Here is a 16,941-nt window from a genome sequence, read left to right as displayed (position 1 = left end):
GGAAAACATACTCTTTTGGTCATCACTCACTCCCTCTCTCCCTACCCCTCAATTCTGTTACCTCTCGCCGCGTTTTAAAAAAATCTACCATTGGCCCCTGTAGAGAGCCCACCAATGCCAGACACACCCTTGCCCCCACGTCTTTTTGGAGCATTTCCTACTCTGCCCCAGAGCCGTGCCTCTTCTCTCTCTTTTTTTTTTTTTGCGGTACGCAGGCCTCTCACTGTTGTGGCCTCTACCGCCGCGGAGCACAGGCTCCGGACGCGCGGGCTCAGTGGCTCACGGGCCCAGCCGCTCCGCGGCATGTGGGATCTTCCCGGACCGGGGCACGAACCCGTGTCCCCTGCATCAGCAGGCGGACTCTCAATCACTGCGCCACCAAGGAAGCCCCGCCTCTTCTCGTAAAATGAGTGTTCTGCTTCTCACAGTGCACTTTCCAGAAAGTTCTCCCTGCCCTGTCACCTCCATCTGGGGGCATGTCTGTCACCCTGACACACCACTGTGCCTTAAGAGGAACAGTCAAGATCTGTGTTAGTGCTCATTCCTTTTGTGAACCAATAGCTGTAGATTTCTGTGATTTAAAGGAAAATCTGACCCAAAGCAAAATTTTTCTTAGTTTGAGTTTTGTTGATGGAGGCAGTGGTTTTTTTTTTGTTTTGCTTAACTACCGCTATTACTGAATATAACATTTAATGATTAGGGGAAGATTCTGTCCAAAATGAAGATGTAAAAGAACAGGCAGTGTGAATCCTTTCTCTAGAGTGCTGGCCCTAGAGGGCGGTCACGGGCGGGATTGAGAGCACAGCCTCCAGAGGCTCATGCAGACCAAGTCCGCACCGAGCACCACCACTTCACAACTAAATGACCTTTGGGGAGTCACATGACCTCCTTGTCCTCATCTGTAAAAAGGGATAATCGGTTCGCTGGGAGGGAACATGAGAACGTTCAGATAACGTCCTTAGCCCAGTGCCTGGCGGGCTGTAAGCAGTCAATAAATGCTAAGTTCTCATTATAACACTTTCTAAAATTCCATCGGAACCTGTGCTTAAAGCAGCTGTTTGGGGGACTTCCCTGATGGTGCAGTGGTTAAGAATCCGCCTGCCAATGCAGGGGACACGGGCCCTGGTCCGGGAAGATCCCACATGCCACGGAGCAACTAAGCCCGTGCGCCACAACTACTGAGCCTGTGCTCTAGAGCCCGTGAGCCACAACTGCTGAAGCCCACGTGCCTAGAGCCCGTGCTCCACAACAAGAGAAGCCACCGCAATGAGAAGCCTGCGCACCGCAACGAGGAGCAGCCCTGGCTCGCTGCAACTAGAGAAAGCCTGCGCACAGCAACGAAGACCCAACACAGCCAAAAATAAATTAATTTTTTTTAAAAAAGCAGCTGTTTTGGAATATATTGAAGAGGTTGGTGTCATCCTGCTTCCTGAAACTCACGTGTCTCGTTCAAATGGAAGCAAATGTAATCGTAAGCCCTTAGCAGAGTCAGGTAAGCTTCCCTTTGCCACTTACATCACACCTTACAAGGGGTTGTACTTGGTCATTGAGGCAGCAGCGGCTTACTACAAGGTCACCTAGAACCCCACAGATATCGGCAAATAAACTTTCGTGATTACCAAAGATGTCAAAAAAAGTCCCACCCCTCCCTCCGGGGCCCAGCTTTTGCAAGTTTCATCATTAGAGCCTCTTCAGGGACTCCTGTCTGAGGCAATGGCTGCACCTTGAATTCACCACGACTGGAACTCAGACCCTTTAGACATAAGTATGGATGACAGCTCCTAATACGTGAGCCAGGAAGAGTGACATCGCATGTCATTGTCCTGGGCTGACACCACCCCTCTCCTCTAGAAGCTCTAGTGAGGGGAAACCCACCTATTCTGGAGAAACATTTTCACTTTCAAGAGGTCCCAGATTGAATATCAAGGGAACTGATCAGTAGAGAAATGCACAAGCCAATGAAGATAACAGTGAAGATAATAGCTCTTCTTTCTTGAGCATTTTTAAGCATTATATGTGCACTATGAGCTTGCTCTCACGCCAGCTCTTTGAGGTAGACAGCGTTACTGTTTCCTCTGCACAGATGAGAAACATCATGTTCAGAGATGTTAGGTAACTTGCCCAAAGACACAGAACCCAGGTGTGTCTGCCTCCAAAGGTGGGGCTCCTCAACCTGGGCCGATGCCCAAACAGTGCCAGGCAGTGAACTGCAGAGCTGTGGCTTGCAAACTTTATTTTCTCAGCCTAACCCTTTGGAGCAAAGAGAAATCTTCTGCAGTCTCCGAACGTCTAAATCAGACCAAAGTGCGGCTGCTGTGGTGGAAGAGGGTTCGGGACCCAGAGCCCTTCTCATCATCCTCTCTTCTTTTCCCCCGGATCCTTGAGGACCTTCAGGTCCCACAGGACACAAACCAAAAGGCTCTGGTGAAGCTGAAGGAGTGTGGGCTTCAGAGCTTCTGGTTCTTCTCTGCGTTGGAGAATACAAGTATTGACCTTCCAGAGCTGTGGGGAAGAGTCTGTGGCTAGTGCGTATGAAGCATCTAGTAGGCCCCCGCCCTCCGGCTACTATTAGTATTATCCTAACTGGTACATCTTATGGGAAAATAAGAGTTAATTCAGAGGGGACTGTAGTGGGTTGATTGGTGAGCCCCCCAAAAATGCACCCATGGCCTAATGCCTGGGTCTTGTGAACATTACCTTATATGGGAAAATATGGGATTAAGTTAAAGATTTTGAGAAGAGCGTGTCCTGGACCATCCAGATGGGCCCTAAATGCAATCACACATCTCCTTAAAAGAAAGAGGCACAGGTGGGGCTTAAAAGAGGAGGCGGTAATGTGACCACTGAGGCAGCGGTTAGAGGGAGGCGGCCCGAAGCCAAGCAATACCTACTGCTGCAAGAAGCTGTAAGAGGCAAGGAAGAGATTCTCTCCTGGAACTTGAAGAGATGCAGTCCTGCCCATACCTTGATTTGGGGTACCTGGACTCCAGAACTGTGAGACAATCCATTTCTGTTTTAAGCCACCCAGGCTGTGGTAACGTTTGTTACAGCAGCCATAGGAAACTAATACAGGGGCTCATTGCCCCCTCTCGGCCCCAGTGCACACTCCATACACGGGGATTGTCTCACACAGAGGCAGGCGTGGAGGGCACGTGCTGGAATCCTTGGAATAAGACGTCAAAGGCGCACACGCACCTCACTCCTGGACGCGGGCAAGCAGGCGGGAGTCCTCTCATCTCCAGCAAGACCTTTCCAAGGGTGGAGTCTCCCGGTCACTGTACATTCCTGCTCAGATATCCACTCTCCCCCTGTACCTCATCCCCGACAATCACAACATTCGGTCGGGTATTCGTAATGCCCAGATTGTCATTTCTGACAACACGTCTGCGTCTCTCTGTTGAGGCCAGTGACCGTGCGGACGGGAGCCTTATTTGTGCTGCCACCCTTGAGCTTCCTCACTGTCCACATCCGGGCCCGGAGGGGGCTCTCAAGACGAGCAGTCATGCCTCCTCGATGCAGCTCTCACTACAGCACCTCTGCCCTCATTTCACTCGACTGTCAGTCTTGAACATTGCATGTGGAGCTGAGCCAGGTCAGGTCTGTGCTGCTGTGCGGGGCTTGTGTGGTCTGGGGTCCGGCCGGGTCGTGCCGTGTTCCTCAGCTGCAGAGACATTCTTCCCCTGGTGGTTCCTCGGCAGCCAGGCCGTGGAGACTTCTCCGTGAGAACCATCTGGCACTGATTTTTCACCTCCACCTTTGAGAATTCACCAGAGCCACAAAGGAAAGAAGCAGTAACTCTTCTTTGGCCACCACACCTGCTGAGGGACTATATCACATGCTAGTTCTGCACTCACTGGTATAATTTGGAGAGAGCTTAGCCGAAAGGAATCCCTGGTCTAGTCAAAATAATATGTTAGTTCATGAATAGAAGAAAAATAAGGCCTTATGGTGGGGTAAAAAGAAACTAGAATTTGGAATCAAAGGAAGCAAATTCAAGACCCAGCCCTGACACTTTCCAGCGGTGTGATGGGCACATGACTAACCCCTGACCTTAGTTTTGCATTTAAAGGGGAGAGGGGATAAATAATAACCCCCACGGGATCGCTGAGAGGATTAAGCCATATGTGTAGGTAAACCAGAAAGCACTAGGCAGCCGCGTACGCATCCCACGAGACCATGAGGTTCTGTGTTTTGAGTCCTGGGATCTGGGCCAGGTTAGCCCAAGCCAGGTACTGTTCCACTAAAGGACTGCCGTTGAGGGCCAGGCTCCTTGCCATTTATTGAAGCTCTGAGTCAAGAGAGATCCCCAGCCAGGCTCCCATCACACGTTGCCCCATCTCCACTTGTACATTGAATTTCAAAAGATGCTGGCTGGTTTTCTCTTATCTCTAAAACAGAGTGTTATGGTCGTGTCTCTTTCTTTCTGAAGGAACCAAATGCAGACATCAAAAGGAGAAGAAGAAAGCTCACGCCATCCCCAAGGGCTGAGTGCTGGCAGGTTCCTAGGCTTGATCTGACCCTTTCCTGACCTGTGTGTGGGGAACAATGTGGGCAGAGCTGCTGAGGTCTGCACCCTGCTGGTCCTGGGAAGGGGTGGTGGGCATGAGGGGGAGAGGGGGGGCGTTTATAGGAAAAGGCTAATGAAATGAATCACCAGTTTCCTATCTGCTCTGAGTGGGACGCTCAAGTAGCTGAGCCCTGGGCTGGGCTCTGCTTGGTAGCTCAAAAGAATGAATAGTCCCTTGGAGTGGGAGTCGACTCAGTTCCAGCAGAAGAGCTAGGAAGGGTGACGACAACCTGTCTGTCGTTCTTCACCCTCAGGGAGGATGTACATCCACCAGTGTGGTTGGGAGACTCAAATGGATTGTGAATTAGTCAATAATATAAATGCTTCTAGGTATTCACACCATAGCTTGTTCTCTGCCTGTTCACCTGGAGCAATGTTGTTATAAACCCCTGGATGGCAGCGATCACGTCCATCCGGATCCTTTCGTACTAGACTCACAACACCGCGTGTCAACTGGTCCTTCCTGGATCTTGAGGAGATTGAAAGGACTAGGGCTGGGTCTCACAGTTTGGTGAACATAAAAACTACCCAGGAGTTTGTTTGAAATGCTGATCCCTGGGCTCAGGAATTTGCATTTTTAACAAGTTCACCAGGTATCTCCGAGGTAAATGGTCTACAGGCTACTCTCTGAGAAATACTGATCCAGACTCACCCTTCTCAGGCTTTAATGTTCACGTGAATCACTGTGGCATCTTATAAAAATGCAGATTCTGACGCAGAGATCTGAGGCCTAAGCTTTTGCGTTTTTAACACGCTCCCAAACGTTGCTGGTGCCATCTATCCCCACCCCCACTTAGAGTAGCAAGGGTCTCTCTACCTGCTGGTCCTCTGCAATCCCGAGATACCAGTTCCTGCAAGGTCTTTAATCTAGATGGACGGTTCAAACGTAAAATGTCTGCGTTACCTAAGACCTTAGATTATAGTCATGTACCTTTCATTTGTAATTAAAATAACTGTTTATCTTGAGTTGCCAGTCAGGTAGGTGATTTCTATACTACAAGCACTTTAAAGAATAAATATCTGGGTACATTGGATACTTTCTCACTAATACTTAACACACAGCATTTTCTGTCCCTAGAGCTTTAATGCACACTCTCTCCAACAGCCAGATTCTGATTAGCGTTAATGCATGGCTAGGGGAATTCAAGCCGTCGTGGCAACAAAGACCCCTCTGAATGAACGCCTTTCATAATTGACAGCTTTATATGTTTTTAAAGCGAGAGTCTCTTCTAGGACTATTTCCTCCAAATCAGAATGAAGAGTTTAATTCATCAGTTAACACTCCATAGCAACTGGAAGGCTTTTGCTGCTTCCTCCAACCATTATTTCTCAAGACACAGCCAGGCATGCCTCCATTAGCTGCAGCATGAGGGAAAACTGGAAGGAACTTGATTTTACCGCAGGGAGGGGACAGCCAGGTGCGTAGGGAATGGAGGCCAGCAAGCAGGACGACACCATCCGCAGGGTCCGGAGAGAGCAAGCGGAGATCCCAGCAGGCAAAGTGGGGACAACATGTGTGGCCCCTGTACCCTGTGGGGCATGGGTGCAGGGCTCCAGCGGTGACTTGTATTAGCAATTCCAAGCAGACAGTTGTCACGGGGGAAGCTCGTCATCACGAAAAGGGCCTGCACCCGGCTAGAGTCTGGACCAGGACTCTGGGCGGACAGAGCCCTGGGCTGGAAGGACAGGCCTTTTCTAAGTTGAAGCTGGCCGTCTCCATCCGCCCATGAACTGTGAGCCACAGGAGCCCCCTGGTCCTTGTCTTCACATGACAGCCCTGCCTTTCACCAGCCAAGACCTGTCTGTCCTCTGCCTTCACCAGGGCCTGTGACCTGTGTCTGGTGACCTATGTCTGCTTGCTTGTCCCACCCGGGCATCAGGCCAGGCTGACTGAGGGCAGCCTCCTGTACACCTCGCATCCAGTCCAGCGCCCAGCTCCGGACTTCCTGCCTGCTGGAGAAAACCACAGCTGTCTCTGACCAGACCCTCAGCAAATTCCTGTCACCTCCATTTCACGGGGTGTTCCTGCAGCTCGATGGGTCTATCATTCAGCTCCTGTCAAACAGGGTAGAAGAACGAGGGCTCCTGGGGGGCTCAGTGAGGCTATCTGTGCTGCAGACAACAGCCATATATTGTGTGCGCGTGTGTGCGTGTGTGCGTACATTTGTGAGCGTGTGTGTGCGTGTATGTGCATGCGTGTGTATGCACACATGCAAAACCTGCAGCTGTGTCATAGTTTACACATTTTCTTTCATCTGACCTTGAGGTAGAGCAAATATTATTAGCCCCACTTTATAGATGAGGAAACTGAATCCTCGGGAATGTATGTACGCAGGTTCCTTTATCAAACACTGTGATGGAGACTAGAAGCATAAAATACAGTCTAGAACTCCTTGGAGCTCACAGTCTTCTATGCTCAAAGCTACAGAGGTAATAATCATAATAATTCATTCTTTCAAAAATATTTATCGAGTTCCCATTATGTGTCAGGCACTAAGTGTAGATGGGAGAAGACAGACATTTGCTCCACACTCAGCACTGTGTTGACTACTTTACAGGCTTTATCTTCATCCTTGGCACAACCCATGGCAGAGGAGCTGGTATCAGGAAGCTGAGGCCTGGACCAGCTGGATGACTGGTTCAAGGATGCCCACACAGCTGGAGAGTTGCAAGCAGGGACGTGCCGTCGGGCAGTCTGGCTTGTGGTCCAAGCTTCTCACTACGGAGCTATACTGCCTCTCAGCCTTTCTGTTCTAACTTCAGGTCCAGTGTGCTTTCTGCTGTCCCGTGTTGCCCACACAGAAGCCACCTCACTCCCAAGAGAAGATGCTCCCACTGCCTTTTCCCAGCCATTCCAAAGGGCTGGAGGCAGGCAGTCCCCATTCCGGATTCAAAACTCCAAATGCCTGCCCTCACCTGCCCCCACCCTGAGCCAGCCCAACCTGTACTCCACCTCTGCCTGTGCCTCTCCCCAGGCCAGCTCCTGGCACCCTGTCCCGGCCTCCCTGCTGTGATTGCTCCACTGCTGAGATGCTGCTCTCGTGAGCATTGGTCCTAGTCAAAGGCTGTCAACCGTAGGCTCCAGCTCCTGGCTCTCAGGATGGACATGTGACCAAAACTGGGCTAATCAGGGCCCTTTCCTGGGGTTTTTCACATCGGAACTGAGGAAAGCAAGCCTCTCCACTCCGTGCTGAGGCTGAGGTGTGAGGCTGAGAGTGTACACAGGTCAGGCCTTGTGAAGAAGGGTGGTGTGAGACGATGAGGCCAACAGAGAAGAGGAGAGAAGCCGGGGGAGAGGAAGTCCTGACGACCTCCTGGTCAGAACCCTGGCTCCAGGCACCCCAAGGCCTCTCTGTTCCCTTGCTCTTCTGGCAGGTTGGACACCTGAACCAGTACTTTCTTCAATTAGTTTCAGGTGGAGTGTTTGCCACTTGCAACCAAAGAGTCCTGATTAACCCAGCCTCCATCTGTCACCTGAATCCCTCCTTTGATAGTTTATGCAATTCCTGCCTCCCTGTCTTCCTCTTTTCTTGAGGTAAACATGCCTTGAGGGATGGAGTCATGGTCTTCGCCATCATCATCAACCATCAACATGAACACCATGACTGAGGACCCGTCTTTTCCTGGCATCGTCCTAGGTATGGAGGGGCTAGAGCTGCAAACACTAGTCTCTGCCTTCTGGTTGCCTCCATGTTCATCAAAATATAAGAAATTCCAAGAGCACAGAGCACGTGCTGAGCACAGATCTTTTTTAGAACAGGGCATAAATCAATCAGTCTGCGTGGAATTTTCACAGAACAGAGACACTCATCACTGCAGATCATTCTGACCTTTCGGTGCCAAACATCCCTCTCTTGAAAAACCATCCATCCCTTAGGACAAAAGGTTTTTATCCTTCGTCTTAAAGTTACCTTCTTATTCTTTGCACTGCATTTGTGGGGCCTTTTCCACCCTGGTTAGCTCCTAGTTCAGGATCAAATGTTTTTGTTTGTTTGTTTGTTTTCCGGGATGCCCTTTCCAGACTTATCCAATTCACTCCCCTGTAAAATCCCCAGCCCCAGGTTTCTCATCATGGCTAGAAACCTCCCATTAACAGTCTCCTTTCCTTTAAACTAACGCCTGGCCTCTGGATATGTCCCCTTCTAGGATACAATCTGTGAGTCTCCTGTTGGAATGCCTTCCCATATGTTTTCTTGTCCTATTTAACTTCAATGGCTTTCAAAGAATTAAATGCGTAAAAAGGAAAAAAGAGCATTACACACAGCTCCAAAGAAATGATCCATGTTCAAGGTTATGCTTTCAAAATGGGAAACAGATGTGGCTAGAAAGGAAAGAAGAATTCAAAGGAGGAGTAGAAAAATAGGGGTTTCTGGAATCCTTGTATTTCTCATTACCCTTCCACCCTTATGCTCTGCACAGACCCTCAAGATATCCTGAGATCCATGTGTCAACCCAACAGATCCAGGCCTCCTTTGTGTAGACCTGCCTACTGTGAATCAAAAGGCTATCTTAGGGCTTCCCTGGTGGCGCAGTGGTTGAGAGTCCGCCTGCCGATGCAGGGGACGCAGGTTCGTGCCCCAGTCCGGGAAGATCCCACATGCCGCGGAGTGGCTGGACCCGTGAGCCATGGCCGCTGAGCCTGTGCGTCTGGAGCCTGTGCTCCGCGGCGGGAGAGGCCACAACAGTGAGAGGCCTGCGTACCGCGCAAAAAAAAAAAAAAAAAAAAGAAAAAAAAAGGCTATCTTAGAGAATTCTACTGATTACTGAGTAATGTTTTTTCCTATTTTCCAGAGATAAATTCTTCTTCCCCTTAGGTCTGAAATGATAGGTCATCGTTGTCTACTTTCTTGTCCAAAAATGTAGCTAGTTAAAAACAAGTTATCCTTTCTCACAGTTCTGTGAGTCAGGAATTTGGGCAGGGTCCTCTGGCAGGGGTGGAGAGGTGCTCTGCTCCATGTGACATCAGCTGGTGTCACTCACTCAGCTGCACTCTGTCGTCAGCTTGGCTGGGCTGGAAGGCCCACGAAGTCTTTGCTCATTGATCTGATGCCTCGGTGCTCTTCCACATGGCCTCTCGCTGGGGCTAGATTGGGCTTCCTCAGAGCATGGTGGTCTCAAGGTGGCCGAACTTCTTACATGGTGACTGGCTTCCCCCAGAGACAATGTGGGAGCTGGTAGGCCTCTTTAAGGCTAGGCCCAGAACCGGCCCACGTTCTGCCAACCGAGGCAAGTCACAAAGCCAGCCCTGAGTCAAGGGAGGCAAAATGGATTCCACCTCTTCCTGGGTGGAGTAACACGTCCATACAAAGAGGAAAGAAAGGGATGGCAGCCATCTCTGGGTATCGGCCACCGTATCCCTATAGCCACTTCGCTCAGAGAGCACGTGCTCGTCTCTTAACCTTAGATAAACCCCATGTATAGAGCACTGTTTTCATCTTACTTAACTCTTCTCAGTCTCTTTTTTTCCCTGCAGATTAGTTTACCTCACAATCTCTATTCTAAGACCTAACACCTTTCTTGCATTCAACTTATACTCTCTCTAGATACTTGTTTCAGAAAACTGTGTGTTCCCAAGTACTGAGCTCAAATTACTTTTTACTAAAGCTTATTTTAATTTTGTGCTCTGTTATGATAACGATGACTTAGAACCTGTAATATACCCATAATATAAGGCTGACAAGCCTTTAAAATCGTTTTCTGTGAAGAACCAAATGGTAAATATTCTCAGCTTTTGGGCCATACAGTCTGTGTTGCAATTACTTAGCTCTGTTGTACAGGAAAAACAGCCACAGAAAACATGTAAATGAATGAGCAGGTCTGTGTTCCAATAAAACTTTATTTACAAATATAAGCAGCAGGCCAGACTTGGCCCCAAGATCTTGATTTTGCTGATCCCTGCTTTAGACTAAGGGATCAGTTTGTCTTTCAATATATATTTTGTCTAATGATTAGCTGTTTGACTTTCACTCTTCTCTGAAATTCACTTCTTCAGTGACTCTGAAAGTCACTCTTCTCTGAAATTCACTTCTTCATCTATAAAATAAGGGTATTGAAATAACCGAGAATAAAATAGCCCCTTACGCCTGTAGTCCTGAAACTGCCACACATCTTTAAAAACCTTTGAAGGAAATGCCCAGAAAGGCCATAAGATGAGTTGTTTCTCTATGATAATATCTCAGAGCTCTGTTGATATTTCCACGACTTTGTATCTTTCCAGGGATCTCTCTATTTTTCTCTCTGGGTCTGTGTATCCTCCCTTCTGTGTGTCCCAGTGTCTTTACAGGCCAATCTCTTTATCTGTGTTTACAGTGTTTTTCTCTCTATGCTCAGGGCTTCATTGCCCCTCAGTTTCCATTTTTCTGTATTCTTGTGTGTCTCTCTTGCATTCGGATTTATACGTGCATCTGTCTCGTCTCCCTGCATCTCTCCCCTGATTATAATGTTGAATAGCTATATATTTTTCATTATTTTCCTTTTTAATGAAAAAAGTTCCCTATTCTTAGTTTTCAAAGTAGTATATTTTTCAAATTTCAGAAAAGTTTCTATTTATGTACAGTGAGATATCATGTATAAACTACACAGTAGCACAGAATCTAATATATAGTAGGTACCCAATAATCATTACATCCCTTCATCTGGCTTCCCCTTTATGTAACTGCCTAAATGATTTTTTTTCATGTAGGTCAACAATTCTCAACAGAGAGAAAGGTTGGTCCTCTGTCTTTATCTATAATGCCTTGTTACTCTCTCTCACCCTTACTCAGGACACCAGCTCCTGGCCTCCTCCTGGTGTCATTACCATGTTTGTACATAACTTGGGGACTAATGTAAGCAGAGGATCAAAGACCAAGCAAGAGACTGGTGGCTCAGTTGACTTTGCTCGGCCACCCAGTGATGATCTGGTACCTCCCAGAGGCTCCTTCTATTTCGTTCGCTCTACAAGTATTTATTGAGTGCTTGTTACGCCCTAGGTGATGGGGAGACAGAAGTGAACACAGCAGACACAGTCCCTGCCCTCCTGAAGCTTATAGTTTCCTGGGAGAAATGGGCAATACATAGGTAACCAAACCAGAGTAGGACAGAGGATGCCGTGACTGGAATACGGAGGAGGAGAAGGTCTCTCCGAGATGCCTTTCAAGGTGAGACCTAAAGGATGAGATGAAGCCAGCCCAGGAGAGAGGTGGAGGGAGGGTGCTCTGGTCAGAGGGCTGGGACCTGCCTGCTGGACCTTTAGGAGCTGAAAGGGAGGTGGTGTGGCGTTACGTGGTCAGCAAGGCAGGCAGCAAACTGAATATGCTCCCAGGCCAGGCGTGATAAAAGGTCTGGGTTTCATTCCAACATAATGGGAAACCACCACAGGGTTTTAGGCAGGAGAACGGCTGATCTGATTTATGTGTTAAAAGATGACTCTGGCTATGGTGTGGGGGATTTCAACTGGTGGGGGAAGTGGGGAAGCAGAGAAAGGAGGCTCTCCAGAGATGGTGGCAGTGGAGGGGGAAAGAAGAAAAAGGATTTGAAATATTTTAAGAGGTAGAAATGATGGGATTGACTGATGAATTAGATGTGAAGTCAAGGAAGTGGGAGAACCAAGGCTGACACCAGCTTTCTGGCTTTGGTATTTGGATGCCCATTGCAGGGAGGAGCGATCAATAGTTCCATTTTGGTCACATTCCATCGGAGATGACTGTGGCGCATGCAGGGGGAGATGTCAGGTAGGCAGTCGGATTTATGAGTCTGAGGTTGGACTGGGGATTTGGGTTGGAGGTATAAATTTGGGAGCTGTCAATCATGGGGTTGGATATTATCCCCTAGTGAAAGGGGATGGAGGGAGGAGAAGGGGCTCCTGGACCGGGCTTGGGGATTCCAACATTAAGAGGCAGAGAGAGGAGGAAGTGCCTACAAAGAGGAAAAGGAGGGGGAACCAGAGAGAAAGAAGGAAAACCAGAGGAGGATGGCATCCTCAGAGCCAAGAGAGCAGAGTGTTATAAGAGGCAAGTGGCCGAGAGCCCAGGCCACTGTGCCAGATACAGCTGAGGGTCCCCAGGAGATGGGACAGAAAGGGCATCCCTATTTGTGGCCTCATGAAAGCCACCAATGGCCATAACAAGGGCAGCTTTGCTGGAGTTGGGGGTGGAATGTGGATAGCGGGTGGGGTAAATTGTCGGTAAGAAAATGGAGAGCACTTGTGAAGACATCTCTTTGAGTTTAGTGACAAAGGGGAATGAAGAAATATTCCAGCAGAAGATGAGAGGTCACAGGTGGGATGTTTGGGGATGAGAAATGTTAGTGTGTGTTTGGAAACTCGAAGTGATTACTATAGAGAGTGAGAGATTGTTCCTCGGCTTTTTTTTTAAGTAATGATGAGAACTTATAATTGTGTGCCTCTTCACAGTTTACCAAGTGTTATCATAACACACACCATCTCTTATCCTCGCAGAGTTATAGTTGAGGAAGCTGAAGCTTAGAGGAATTGAGTGACAGGCTCAAGGTCAGAGCCAGGAAGTGGCAGGCCCAGGACCCCACGCCCTGGCTGATCTTCTTGGCCTGACCCCAAGGCCCCTCCCTGTCGACAGTGGACCAGCGTGAAAACTGGGCGGCACTCACACGAGGATGGGTTGTGCCCCGCTGGTGTCTCGCAAGCAGATTTTTAAATTTCCACTGAGCCAATCACTTGTGCCTGCCGGCCCAGCCTTTGATATTATGAAGTCGCAGCTGCTTTTCAAGAACACAGGACCCTGTCCCACTTCCTAAGCCTGTTGTGTTTTGTTTTTTTTTTGCGGTACACGGGCCTCTCACTGTTGTGGCCTCTCCCGTGGCGGAGCACAGGCTCCGGACGCGCAGGCTCAGCGGCCATGGCTCACGGGCCCAGCCGCTCCGCGGCGCGTGGGATCCTCCCGTACCGGGGCACGAACCCACGTCCCCTGCATCGGCAGGCAGACTCTCAACCACTGCGCCACCAGGGAAGCCCCCTAAGCCTGTTTAATTGAGCTTCAAAGCCTCCTGAATTTCTAGAAGTGCCCAACAATCTCGGGCGGTGTCAGAGAGAGGAAACATGAAATCCCACGTCCCTCACATCCATCTCCCCCGAGTGGTGGGAACTGCAACCCCAGAAGGACCGTGGTGGGACTGTGGCTAACCTCTGGACATCAGTCACCACGTCTGTAAAATCCTAGGGTTGTCATGAGGCTGAAATGAAGTAGTGGGTGTAAAGTACTTAGAAGGGTGCTTGGCACGTGGTGGCCGCTCTGTGAACGCCACCCATGACCGTTTTCCTTTATTTCTCACTCACTTTTATGACAGACACTTGCTGGGCATCTTCTCTCTGCCAACTACGGCTCTAGGCACAGCAAACACAGAGATGTATCCACATGCTTCCTCGGCTCAAGAAGCATATGTTTTAATGAGGGGAAGTGATGTTGGAACACAAACAACTCTGCCTCGTGGTAATAAGCAAGGTGCAAAACGCTGTGGGTGTCCAGGGAAGAGAAGATCACATGTAGCCCAGGCAGCTGGGGCAGGCTTCGTGTGAGGAGTGTAGGACGGGATGGTATGGAACCAACTGGAGCGTCAGCCCCATGCAGAAGAGGGGGAGGGGATAAGGCTGGCTGTCCTGGGGGGAGATTGTGAGAGGCTTGGATATCAGTGCAGCAGACCCAGCCGAAGGCAGCCTGGGTGGGGGGAAGGGGTGGCAACTCCGTGCCCCACCTCCCAGCCTTGCACCCCGTGTTGCTGGGACCCCCTACCTAGGAGCCCTTGGTCTGGCTTTGTGTCTGTAGTCCCTGGGGGGGGGGGGGGGGGGGGGGGTGGTGGGACACGAGGGGACAGTGTCAGGATTCATCCCAGGCTGCCACGTAGGCTTGGGAGGACTCTGCAGCACGTGCTCATCCTGTAACAGATGGAAGATTTGAGCCGGCCTAGTACCCCTACCCCTCTACACCTTAGGGAGTACCCTGGAACTAGCACCCCCAAGTCCTTCAAACAAGAGATGGTCCAGGGCCATCCAATCCCCCAAGGCCACCACCATGGGAGCAGGGACCTTGTGTGCACGCCCATCACCCCCCATTCAGGGTGAAAGGACTGGCCTCCAATAGGTGCAGAGGCCGTGGCCTCTCCCCCCACTGGGGCTGGTAAAGACATTCTCCTTGGGGGAGACCCAAGGGACAGGGGGTGCGAGGAGGGGTGTCAGTGCTGGACTTCATGTGGAGGCTCCTCAGCCATAGCCTGGAGGGGGGCCACACCCGCTCTATGCATCTCCTGAGGTGGGTTAGACTCAAGGCACCATTATTTCAAGAGCATTAGACTAAGAAGTGCTCTCACACGGCTTCTAGTCCAGTGCCTTTCAAACACTGGCTCTGGAATCCCTCGTTTAAACAACATTTTATGGAATGTGATGCATAAAATAAAATGCATCAACATAGAAATGCTCTGGATAAAACTGAGAGGAGAGGGCCCAGAAGCCCGTCCCCAAGACCGCATTTGTCCACACATTTTGTGACCCTCTGATTTAGTCCAACTCTCGTTTTGCAGAAGAGAAACTCAGAACCTAGATTGGGGAACTGACCAGCCTAAGGTCACAAAACTAACCTCTGGAAGAGTCAAGACCTGCAGAGAAGCAAATGAAATCAAGGCTGAGAAAGTGTTTTATAAACTGTAAAGTGCGATAGAAATGTAGGGTTATTATCTCCACTTCACGTGAAGTTCTTGGGCATTTCCCATGTCGCTGCTTTGGGAGAGGCCACCAGAAAAAAAAAAAATGCAGAGGACAAAGAGTGTTGGCATCATAGGCAGTGTGGAAAGAGCACAGGGTTGGACCTGAAGACAGTTAGAAGCCTAGTGCGGCCATGTACGAGCTGTGTAACCTCACTTTGCCTCTCTGACCCTCTGTTTCCTTTTCTAGAAAAATGCCTTCTCTACCTTCTTTCTGGGATTACTAGGGCTCAGGTGAGGCAATGCATGGGAAAGTGCTTTAGCAAGGCCTAGTGCCACAGAACTGTACTGTCTTGTGAGGAGCAGTAATGGTAGTAAACAGAAGACCTGGAGGCTTTGAGGCTTAGTATTTAGCACCCACAAGGCACTTCCTGTCCCTGGGGGCTGGAGCCAGCTGCTGACGGTGCTGGAACCCAAGTGTTCCATCTCTGCTGCCTAGACACGTCCCATAGGTCATGCCGCGCCCTCGATGCACAGCCCTCAGACACTCTTTGTCAAGGTGTCTGAGGCGCAACCTCCCATTACCGAGTGCTGACTCAGCCCCCAGTAAGCTCCGTCTCCCCTTTCGCACACTGTGGCTGCCAGAAGGCGCGTGGCCAGTCACTCAGCATCCCCCAGACTTCACTGGCTCTGCATCTTGGTGACAAAGGGCTAAATTGGTTCTGTTTCAGGAAAGCAAGAAGTGATTTCTCTCAAAGACCTTGGAGAGTTCTTTCCTCCCTCCCCACAGTGTTTTCGGCTGGGGACCGTCCAGAGTCTGGCAGCTGAACTTCACTCGGGGTGTACACGCTCAGGTTCAAACAATGGCAGTAGCCCGGGGACTAATGGATGGGGGGTGGCGAGGTTCCTTTGGAGAGCCTGACAGGTGTTCCAGGAGGAGGGAGGAGTCCAGACATTCCTGGCCGTGCTGCCTGGGGTGACCTTGGACACACCACTTTCTCCACATGGAAAGGCAATGGGAAGAAATCGACCACGGGACACCTAAGCCCTTATGACTCAGACATGGGCTCTGAGGATCCACTCATTCAATCAGTCAGCAAGCATTTACTGAGCACCTATTGTGTGCCAGGCATTGTGCTAGGTCCTGGGGGACAAAACAGACAAAAAGTTCTGCCCTTGTGGAGCTGACATTCTAGCAGGACCAGACAGAGAAGGAAGAGCTAAATAGGAAGCTAGAGACCTGTCAACCGGTGGTAAAAAGCCGTGGGAAAGAGAGCAGGGGTGAGGGGCAAGGGCACGGGGTGACGGTGGTTGCAGGTTTCAGGAATGTGGGCAGGAAGGCCTCTCAGAGAAGGGAAGATTGCGTGAGGGCCTGAAGGACGTGAAGGAGGGAGACAGCCATGTGGGTACCTGGAGGAAAAGTATCCTGGGCAGAGGGAACAGCAAGTGCGAATCCCTGAGGCGAGAGCAAGCATCAGGGAGGTCGCGTGGTTGCACGAGAGTCAGACGAGAGAGAGATGAGGACTGAGGAGCTCTGTAATCTTTTCCTTCCAGTGCCTCGGACAAAGCAATCCAGCAGGTCCACCTGATGACTTTAGATGCATTTGTAATCTCCTGTCTGGGATGCCAGTTTCATCCTACTGTTTAAAGGCTGGGACTTTCTGTCGAGAGAGAGTCATTCCAGACCTCAATGACAAAGCCTTCTGTGCTTCCAGAATTCACTCCAG

The 16,941-nt window shown here is 49.9% G+C and overlaps 1 protein-coding gene across 3 annotated transcripts in view; it reads left to right on the top strand.

Moving 5' to 3' along the window:
* The window catches only part of CRTAC1 (cartilage acidic protein 1), a 154,398-nt gene that overhangs the window by 63,693 nt on the left and 73,764 nt on the right, over window positions 1-16,941 (top strand). The gene's annotated exons all lie outside the window — the stretch shown is intronic.

The sequence above is a fragment of the Phocoena sinus genome, chromosome 16, assembly GCF_008692025.1.
Source record: "Phocoena sinus isolate mPhoSin1 chromosome 16, mPhoSin1.pri, whole genome shotgun sequence".
NCBI classification, from domain to species: domain Eukaryota; kingdom Metazoa; phylum Chordata; class Mammalia; order Artiodactyla; family Phocoenidae; genus Phocoena; species Phocoena sinus.
Note: the sequence above shows the minus strand (reverse complement) of the source record. Positions and strands in the feature narration are given on the sequence as shown.